Source organism: Notamacropus eugenii, chromosome 6 (assembly GCF_028372415.1).
Source record: "Notamacropus eugenii isolate mMacEug1 chromosome 6, mMacEug1.pri_v2, whole genome shotgun sequence".
NCBI lineage: Eukaryota > Metazoa > Chordata > Mammalia > Diprotodontia > Macropodidae > Notamacropus > Notamacropus eugenii.
In genome coordinates, this window is record NC_092877.1 from 256,662,477 (window position 1) to 256,671,973 (window position 9,497).

The window sequence follows — 9,497 nt, forward strand, 5'->3', positions numbered from 1 at the left end:
GAAATGTTCTTATTTGAAGGGTGGAGGGGGTGTTGAAGAGAGAGAATAGTTGATGGGGCAAGGACTGCGTCAGAACTTCAACAAAAGTCTTTACAGAACAAACCCTTCCTCAATGAAAAATTGAAACTCAGGCTGCCACAGGCTAAAAGCATCCTGATTGTTTAAAAAAAGAATCTGAGTTCCACAGATGTTATGGCTAAAAGTGATGATTGCAAAAAGATGTAAAAACACCTGACATCTGGGTACTTGAAGTTTAGTTCCTACAAATTTATATAGGTATCTGTGCCAAAAAAGATAAGTGCTGAGTTTAAGAGGTTAACTTTCCCTGAAGAGACATTGAATGTTGAAGAACTAGATGACTACTTTCCTTCTTAGTTAAATGTGTATGACTTTCATGTTCTCATTCTAGTATGTTTATAAGTGGCTGGATCAAATATCACAGTAAGAATTAGAAACATCTTTAACAAATGGGCAGCCTCCCATTTACCACAGCTCCAAAAGTCAGAGCTAGGTGGAAATTAAGGATCAACCGGCAGTGGAGAACATTATGATCAGCACTTCCAGGGTCCAGGGTTCAGGGGTTTAGTTCCCCAAATCCCCTTCCTTGCCAGGATTCCCAGGACCTTTTGTAGCTGACTAGAGAGAGCCAATGAATTCAATCCCTAAACCCCAAATAAAACACATATGAATTTTGCAAGAGACAAAAGATACTTTTCAGTCAAAGAATAGGAAAGCACATGGATCTTGAGAAAAATTCTTAGCTCAAAAAAAAAACAAGCAAAATAGCTTCCATAAACTGAGAATAATTTCTAAAGATTCAAATACACATTCTTTACAGAATGAAAATGTATACATTGTTACAGTATACATATATATATATATATATATATGGAGAGACATGTCTGTCTTAACTTTTGTAGTGAGCTCCTGGTGTGGAAGCTCCCCTCACCAAGTCCCTCAACAACTACTGTGTGACTAATTGTTTTAGGGAGTTGTCTGAGTCATGGAAAGGTTAAGTGATTTGCCTATGGATACAGAGGTTGTGTGTGTGTGTGTGTGTGTGGAAAGGAGGTACTGAACACAGGTATTCCTGACTCCAAGGCTGGCCCTCTATATGCTATACCTGGCTGTATCTTAAATATGTTAATTTTTTTAATTGGTAGGGATAGGAGGCCTGGAACTTTGATTTCATCAGTATAGGAAACTTTTGATGAAGAGAACTTCCTTCACCAATGCAGATCCTCAATTCCTCTTTAATTTAGAGCCTTAGAGATTTGCTTCAGGAACTGAGATTGTGACTTGCTCAAGATCAAACACACGGAAATTGAACTCAGTTCTTCCTGAATCTACATCCTGCTCTCTAGACAATAATTTAATCTTCCTCCCATAAATATAAACATTATGTATGTATATATATGAATATGCATACATATCTGTGTAGGTATGTGTATATATATGTGTACATATATAAATATTTATATATAAATATATGTATAAATATATATACATATGTATGTATGTATATATATAGGCTCCCAGGTCACTGGTAGGAGATTCCAACAAACATATCCTCCTCCTTCCCTCTCCTTAGCTTCTATTAGAAGTAGTCATTTTCCCATTCATTATAATTCTATGCAACATGACCAATGTGAAAATGTGTTTAATAGGAATATATGTGGAGAACCCATATCAGATTGCGTGCCATCTTGGAGAGGGACCAAGGAGGGAAGGGGAGAAAATTTAAAACTTATGGAAGTGAAGGTGGAAAACTAAAAATCAATAAATTGGAAAAAAATAAAATTGTTAGTATTATCTTCTTTCTAAGGAACTAATTACAAGTTGAAATCACAACTCCTTAAGAGGTACATCAATAGAATGATTATTAATAGGGTCATAGCCTGTCAACTCAGCTACAGTCTGTGGAATACTCCATGTTCGCATGTCTATATCAGCAGTTGAAGCTTTTAGATATAGTCATACCTTGGCCAGGACAGTCAAGGCTTCACTTCAGTGAGGCAAGTATATAAGGTACAGGCGAGGCATTTGCAGTCCTTCAGAAGGATCAGAACAATGATTATTTCCTAGTTAGCAAGGAAAATTAACTAAAATAGGAAGTTAGCAAATGATTTCTTCTCCAAGGTCCTGGTATCCAAGGTAGATTTCCACCCTCAGCCACCTAGCAGTTACCTCTTGAACTTAAGTCAGGAGTGATTTATGGTGATGGCACAGTTGCAATACACACACACACATACACACACACATTTTATATACATATATATGTGTATATATATATATATACACACACATACATGCACTTATATACATGTATACATGCATGTGTTTGTGTATATATGTATGTGTGTTTGTATACATTATATATATATATGTATATACATTGTGTGTGTGTACATAACAGTTTGGGTTTTAGGCCACTCAGTAATCCACAGGGCTAAAAGAAGGTATAACATATTCCCATATTTCCACTTTATGAAAAGTTTATGATAAACATGTGGACTTGTAACCATGTTCAGGACTGACAGAGGAAACTGCAGCGAGATTAAGATTTTCCTGTTCCCCTTTTCCACCTTTACCAAGGAAGTCTGGCAGTGACTCAAGGGGTAGAGGGGAGAATGCCAGAGTACTCCTCCCTTCATACTAAAGGGGAAAGGAGGGGATCTGCCAAATCCCACTCACTTCCTCTGATGTTTAGGAGCCCCAGGTGTGTGGTCAAGTGGTTGGTTATTCCTTAGCATTCAGACAGCTACATGTTTTATGCATGAATAGGTCGATTAATGGAAAAAACAGAGCCAAGTACGGAAAGAGCCAGGCCAGCTGACTTGTTGCATGACCTTGAACGTCACTTTGCTCTTTCCAAGTTTCTATATATACACTAAAAAATGGACTAACCTCTTACTGTCTCAGAGATGATAGAAAGAAAGTTATTGCTCTTTTCTTATGTGGTTAGCTAGCTTTTCAAGGGTTTTTGTTTGAGCTTTCCAAGTAGGATGCAAGTTTCTTGAGGGAAGATAGTCTTCTACAGTTCTGTATTCCCCACAATGCCTAACGCAGTACTTTTCACAAAGGGGATGTTCAATAACTGATTAATCGATGTGCTTGGAGCTCAAAGTGCCTCAGAAGATTAGACGTGAAAGCACATACATCACACACATTAATTCAATTTGTTCCAGTAATGCTCCACAATCTATCTCATTAATTTTATCCTAACTATTCAAATTGTCTGCTTTTTTAAAAGTCCACAGCATCAGTTTGAAGTATCGGAACCAAAAAGAGTTATATTGATTGTAATGTTGTTTTGTACATGGTATGAAATAGTGAGGTGGCGTAGTGAAAAGAGTAGTAAGTCAGGAGAAGGAAGACCTCAGTTCAGATGTGGACTCTGGGACTTACTGGCTGCATGGTATTGGGTTTGCCTCAGTTTCTCCAACTGTAGGATGGGAGTAATAATAACACCTACCTCCCGAGGTTATTGTGAGGATCAAGTGAGATATGTATAAAACACTTAGCACAGTGTCTGGCGCATACTAAGCAAAATATCAAGTCTCACTTTTATAACCGCATCATCCTACAAGATCTCATCATCCCTCTCTGTCCTTCTGATTGGAAGGCAGAGCCATGAAGGAACCCAGGTTCTCACTATCTGCGATATTTTGGAAATTCTCTTATTTTTCTAACATATGCTCTTCCTCTTCCCATCTCCTTCCCACCTGACTTTTCAGTTTCCTCTTGCTTGTTGTCTTTCCCAATTAAATCGTAAACTCCTTGAGGGCTGGAACGGTCATTTTTTATCATATTTGTATGCCTAGTGCTTAGCATAGTACCAAGAATGTAATAAACATTTTTGACTGATTGTTATTATTATTGTAGATATTGTGGAATATCATTTATTGATTCATGTATCATCATGTGTACGTTTCATCATGTAGAAGAAAAAACCCTTATTTTTCTGAAGAAATTTAATGTTAATTTTTCTAAAGTATATTCTATATCTAATTATGTCACTGAATTGAATAAGTTCTATGAATTTATCAATATGCATGTGCACTTTTTTTCATTTGACCAAATATCCCAGATTGACTGGGACAATATGGCGTAGCAGAAAGAGGACTGAACTTGGAATCAAAAAAGAATTGGGTTCAGATCCTGTCTTTGTGACTTAAAAGCCATTGGCGATATGACTATGGGTAAGTCATGTAACCTTTCTATGTCTTGGATTCCTTCCTTGCTTAATATATAGATAACCCTTGTATGATCTCCACTCATGGAGCTGCTGTGAGGATCCAATGAAATTATTTGTATAAAGCATTTTGTAAACCTTAAAGCACTATATATACCTGCGATTCTTGTTATTAAGTTATGGTTTGTTCTAGGTTGCTGAGTATATAGGACTCTGTTTCCAATCAGTTCTTCTACTTCTTGAAAGAAGACAACCAACTTTAAAGCAAGCAGTCTTAACCATTTTTTAAAATTTAGTTTTTTAATTATATTTTAAGTTCCAAATTGTCTCCCCGTCTCTCCCCACTACTCATTAGAGAATGCCAACATTTTACATACAGAGAGAGAGAGAGAGAGAGAGAGAGAGAGAGAGAGAGAGAGGTAAATATGTAAAACCATACTCTGCATACTTCTATTTATCAGTTCTTTTTCTGGAGGCAGATAGCATCTTCCTTCATAGGTCCTTTGTAGTTGATCTAAGTATTTATAATACTCAAAATAACTTAGGTTTTCAGAGTTATTCTTTGAACAATATTGCTATTGCTGTATACTTTTTTTAGTTCTGACCATTTCTGTCTAATATTTCATGCAAGCTTTTCCATATTTTTCTTAAATTAGTCTAGTTATCATTTGTTACAGCAGAATAGTATTCTGTCACAATCACATATCATAACTTGTTTAGCCAATCCCCAATTGATAGGCATCCCTTAAATCTCTAGTTCCTTGCCACCAGAAAGAGAGCTGCTATGAAGATTTTAAAACATATAGTTTCTTTTCCTTTTTCCCTGACCACCTTAGGAAACATTTTTAATAGTGGTATTACTGGATCAAAACAGTTTTATAACTTGTTGGGCATAACTTCAAATTGTTCTCTAAAATGGTTAAATTACTTCACAGTTCCACCAACAGTATATTAGTGTTCCAATTTTTCCATATCCCTTCCAACATTTGCCATTTCTCCCTTATATCATTTTAGTCAATCTGATTGGTATGATATGATATCTCAAAGTTGTTTTAATTTACATTTCTCTAATCAATAATTATTTGGGGCATTTTTTCATATGACTACATATAGCTTTAATTTCTTCTTCAAAAACTGCCTGTTCATATTCTTTGACCATTTATCAATTGGGAAATGACTAATATTGACCAAGTTTTCTATGTATTTGAGACATGAAACCTTTATCTGAGAAACTGTTGATAAAAATTTTCCCCAAATTTTCTGTTTTGCTTCTAACTTTGGTTGCATTGGTTTTATTTGTACAAAAAAAAAACCCCTTTTAATTTAACGTAATAAAATTATCCATTTTATATTTCACAATGTTCTCTCTCTTTGTTCATTCACAAATTTTCTCCTATCCATAAGTCTGAAAGGTCAATCCTAACCTTTATAGAAGATTGAGGAGACTATGGAAGAATATAGAGAAATTAGAGACGGAAATAGAAGGGAAGGAGAATTGGAAGTGTTGCTGAAATAGAGGGCATTTTTATTTACATAGTGATCATGGACATGTCAGTTAGATCCTCAGTTCTCCTGTGTAAAATGGAAGTAGTAATAGTAATTGTGCCAAAATGAAGACAGCAATGCATACTATATTGAAAACTAATCTGGGAATTAGGAAGATCTGAGTTCAGTTCCCTTCTCTAATTGTTATGTGACCCTAGGCAAGGTACTTAAACTCTCAGTTCTCCAAGGTAACTCTCTAAAACTATATATTGCTAATCTGCATTGACTGGGAGCTGTCTACATCAATGAAATCATAGATAAAAAAAAAAAATATGCACTCCACAAGGTGAAGCTTGCCAGGCTCAGGTAAGATGTTTAATTAAATTCAGATTAGAGCAAATAATGAATCCCCTGACGTTCTTATGTGTTTTCAAATTTGTACTTTTGAAAGTTATAATTATTTAAAAGATGGTCATTGACTCCAGACCCCCCAAAATTTATATAGAAATCCCCCCTCAGGGTCCAGGGAACCTGGATTTAAGAATCCTGATCTACACACGCATTCAGTTTTCTCCATGCTTAAACTCTCACCCTGAATGCTTCACTTTATCACTGAAGAATTAAGTATATTTCCATATTTTCTCTTAGCACAAAATAAACAAATTATGTTCTACTAGCAACCAAATTATTTCTTGCTTATGATGAATACATCTCACAACTCACAGGGTATCCCATGCTGTAATTCCTACCTACGAAAGGTCTATGGCTGCTTTCATGTTCATGATTTAACATACATTTCCCACTGATACCAGTACACTCAATAAGCAATTAAAATGTCCCTCTTAATTCAAATAAACAAATACTTGACAAGTTTATCAAGCATGCATCAATCTCTTTCAGCACTTCTCAAGGTGAGTATCAAAAATATAAAAACAAAGACCATGTAAATTGTTTAAATAAGATTTTTTTCGGTATTAGCATGGATTGTGTTTGAGGCTCTGAAGAAAAAAAAGAAGTTCATGTTAAAATATTAAATAATAACGTGCTTGCATAATTTTTCAAAATTCAATTTCTGGTTGATTTTTTGGCATTTTATGGGTTTTGTCTTATGTCAGTTTCCCTGACCCCAGGACAATGGTGGGGAGGAATATTGTGCAATCAGATGAACTTCACAAGGAAGCATGGTCAAGCAATGGAGGGTCAAGTTTCCCAGGTGATTCACACCCATCCTACCCAAATACCTGATACTTTTAACAATCCAATTATTTTCTTCACAGCAAAAGAGCCATAGCTTGGATGGCAACATTCAAACATACATTGTACATGCATGTACATTTGTACGAAAAGTACAAATGAAAAGAGAGGAGTAAGCATTTGCTCAGTCTTGTCTCCTGGAAAGTCTGAGAAGGACACCATGATAATAATATTATCCAACAATTTCTTTTTTCTTAACAACCAGTTGTCTTAAAATGAGGTATACTTGTGCAGTATTTTTACCCACCAAAAGAACATAATTATCCCTAAAGTCCTACTCTAATATTTCATAGTAGAATAGAAGTTGAATCTGATTACTAGATGGAAGACCATGCTAACAGAGAACAAATTCAAGAATGCCTATCAACATGCTAGATGTCATGGTACATTCCAATATATAATGTAATATAATATAACAATATAGAACAATAAATGCCACAAGAGAGAAACAAGGGATTATGGGGGGAAGCTCAAACTTATGTCCAACTCTTTCCAATACTGTACAACTATTTTTAAAGGTGTTGATTTTATAGCAAGATTTTATAGCAAGTCATTTATACACCTGTGGTCTATGGAATAGTAGACATGTAGATACATCATCTTACAGCTGGGTCGTTGGAAGTTCACCTAGATCCTGTTCATGTCTTTTCAGCTCATTTCAGAAAGGTACTGTGTACTTTTAATGATTCCACTATCTTATCTTACTAAAAGGGGGGGGGGGGGGGGAGGAGGAAGGCTGTGGTATGTTTTAAACATTAAATGTTTCTAAATTATTTCAACCCCAGCTTTTTAGTCAAGTCAAGCAGCATGCTTAATGGATCTTCATAACTGGGGGGAAAAGATCAGTTAAGACCTAGGTTTCTGTCGTTCTATATTTTAGTTATAAAATTATAGGTATACTTCATAAACAAGTAAATTCCTCCAGAAGTTGTATGCAAATCAGTTTATATTATCAATTCATCAGGAAGACTTGGTAATTAGGAATAATTATTCAGACTTTTCCATAAGTTTTCATATCTTTAGTTTCTGTATGACCTAAATTCTCCCCGCCCCGCGTTCTTCTTTCTATACACAGTCATCCCTTTTAACAAAGAACTATTTTTAAAAAGAAAAAAAGAGGAAGAGAAAAAAAAAACAATAACACTAATGAATACATTAAAAATTTGTGACAAATACAATGTTTCACAGTTCTGGATAGCTCTTAACCGCTATCCCCCACCTCTGCAAAGGTGTCAGGAGGAATTTTCTTAAACCTCTTCTTTGTTATTTGTAATTTTGCAACATTCATTTTTTTTATTATTTTGTAGTTGTTTCTCTTTCTATTTACATTTTTGAAGTCATTGTGTATGATATTTTCTTGTCTCTGCTTAATTTAGTTGAATCATTTTTTATAAATCCATGCTTTTCTATATTTGTCGTATCGTCATTTTCATAGCATGGTAATATTTCTCTGCATTAATGTATGATAATCTGTTTAGCTATTTCAGAATTAATGACTATGTACTTTGCTTCCAATTCCTTGCTATCACAAAAAGCACTCTTGTAAATATTTGGATGTATATAGAATCTTTTTTTATTATTATTATCAATGCCTTCTTTGAGAGACGTGCCCAGCAGTGGAGTCTCTCAGTCAAAATGTATGAACATTTAGCCACTTTATTTGCGTGATTACAAACTGTTTTCCAGAATGGTTGTACTAGTTCACAGCTTTATTAACAAAATATTAGTATACTTGTCTTTCAACAACCCCTCCAACATTGACTATCCCCATTTTTTGTAATCTTTATCAATTTACTAGGTATAAAGTGGAACCTCATGGTTATTTTGACTTGAATTCCTCTTATTGTTATTGATTTAGAGAATTCTTTCTTGAGATTATTGACCTCATGGTCAGTGAGTACTTTTTGGTATTGTATATTTTTGTTAGTTTCTATGTATAGTGGATGCCAAACTCTTATCTATGAATGTTCATTCTAAACCATTCCTCTTATTATGTAGTGTTATCTACGCAATAGCTTTTCCATTTAATTTAATTGAAATTATCTGTTTTATCTTTTGTAATTGCCTCTATCCCCTGTTTGGCTAAGAATACATATCCCAGAGAGGATTCTAGGAAGATGGCAAAGTAAGTCAGAAAAGTCCAAGCTCTCCAGATTTCCTCCACAAAAAAGACAAAATAGTACCTCAGGGTGAACACAGAGCTCTAAAAATAAATGAGTTGGGGCAGAAAGTGGTGCTTCTGGAACAACTGCAGAAGATCCAAAGAAAAGTTCCAGGACTGAGATTTGGTCCCTGTGAACAACAAACCCTACCAGGCTAGTTCCTCAGAAACAACAAGCAGCACGCACTGGGGCTAGCTGAGTTGGGAGGTGGCCTCAGTTCCAGCCACAGGAATTGTCACCTCCTGGTCTGTGTAGGGAGCTGGACATCCAAGCCCATGAAGATTGAGGGAACCTCTGTTGATAAGGAATGCCAGCCCCAGCCATACTGCAGAGCTCTGGGTGAGAAGGAACCTACACATGCCTGGTGAGTGCTGAAAGGGTGGGGTAGGGACTCTATTGCC